Consider the following 2,070-nt stretch of genomic DNA (forward strand, 5'->3'; position numbering starts at 1 on the left):
AATGTTCAAACATTCTGTTTTATAACTTGAGGGGCGAAATATATGAATGCATTAACAAGACGCACCATTTCATGTTTTAATGATAAGCGCAGAGGTAATTTATTCATTATTATTATTGTGGTAAGGGAGAAATCGGCTTATCTAATTTGGCCAGAAAGTGACCACTGTTGCTAAAAAGAAATAAAGACGAAGTGAAAAGAGAAGTGAAGAAGTAAAAGGGACTATACCACATTCAGCCTATTCTTTAATCAGATACGTTGAAAAATACGCAACTAACACAATGTATTAAATAAAGAATTGTCCATTTTCTTGTTTCAGCAACAACCTTTCCTGTTTTATATCTAAAAGTGGCGCTAATTTATTTCTCTAACGTTATCTTGATCATAAAGATTCAACACAAAGACCAAATATTTACGAGAGTGCTGAAAAGAAAAACGTAAAATGTAGGCTTTTATAGCTCAAATTTTATGGAAGGCTTGGACGTGGGCGTCTTGAATGAGAGTATTATAGTCGTCCTTGGAGACATTTTATTTTAAGGTTCGTGTGGCTATTTTCGTCATACGTGTCATATTAACCTTGTTTTTACATCTCAACTCTTTTATATGATAGACAATTTTTTTTTATAACATAAGGTGGCAAACGAGCAAGCGGCCACTAGAATCCGCAAAAATGGCGAAGCGACCGCTGCCCATAGACTTCCGCGATTGCAGATGCGTTGCCTATGCGTATACGACGGAGGAGGAGACGCACATAAAGAGGATATTTCCCCTTCCTATGCATGTCCTCCACCGTCAACTTCTTCCCAACCTCTCCTTATAAGAAAAGGGTGGTACAGAGAAAGGGATTTAAATTAGGCCTCCGGCACCACACTCATTAGACGAAACACGGAATTGCTTCCATTTCACGCCAGTTTTCTGTGTGGTCGTGGTATTACACCGGGCGTGCCGGGCCATTCGTGCTAAGATGTTAAAGCGGGCACTACCACTGTTATTTTTTTTATTTAATTTGAGGTTAACTGTAGTATATTTTTTTATAAGAGAAGGGGCCAAACAAGCGACGGGAAAACCGAGAAACTCGTCGAGTTCTATGTACATCCGCAACACCAGTGGAACTACAACGCTACAGGTGATATGCTCGCTTCTTGAAGGACCGTAACTCGTTATGACATAGTAACTATTTGATTTGAATTAATTTTACAATTATTGTTTTTTTTTTAATTCGCGATAGCAATATTTCATGGTCACTCCATTATTTTAGCGTAACATTTTTCAATAAAAGGCCGGCTTCATTTTAAAAGTTATAAAATACAAGCTGTAGAAGCCCAGTTTCTTTGCAAATTAAGTTCACAAAGTTTCCAGACGATCTTTTCAAAGATTTAAAATGACGCTCAACTTTTTTACATATTGTAGTGATGTAATATTATTTAGTTATTTTGGTACATGTTGTTGACTTCGTTTTATTAAAACAAGGTGGAAAGTGGTACAATAAATATGAAATCCAAGTTTTCGCCTTTTTAATTAGGAAGGTACTCTAATCTAAAACTATAAGTCTTTTATGGGTAAAGAGAAGTTCTTAATATCTGAAAGGTCAATGGCTTCAGGTTAATGTTAAGCGATGTTCTAATTCCTGGGGCGGTATTCAGGATTAATGTAAGGGGTTTAAGAGGCCAGCAAAATGGAAAAGTTAATTTTAATGCAGCGCTCTCTGTCGACCACTATCTCGTTATCCCTCTCCGTAGAGCCGCCGAGCATTTTCTAAAGGGATTGGCTGTTCATGTACAGGCTAACAAGTATGAAAGAAACTCTCGTTCACTTTAACCAACTCAAAGTGAAACTTTTTTTTCTTAAACTTTGTTGTTACGTGATTTCATTACTGGGATAACGATGCTTGTTGCCAGTTGTTGCTTTGGCGTTCGTTTCTGAGTTATATCATTTACAGAGAAGATACTAATGGCAATGAAGTGTTTTATATGATTTTTTTTTGTCTAGAGGTACCTCGGCAAGCGGCCGCCTGAATCCGCCAAAATTCCCGAAGTGACCGCTGCCCACAGACGTCAGCAATTGCAGATGC

The sequence above is a fragment of the Papilio polytes genome, unplaced genomic scaffold, assembly GCF_000836215.1.
Source record: "Papilio polytes unplaced genomic scaffold, Ppol_1.0 DF823823.1, whole genome shotgun sequence".
Classification (NCBI taxonomy): Eukaryota; Metazoa; Arthropoda; class Insecta; order Lepidoptera; family Papilionidae; genus Papilio; species Papilio polytes.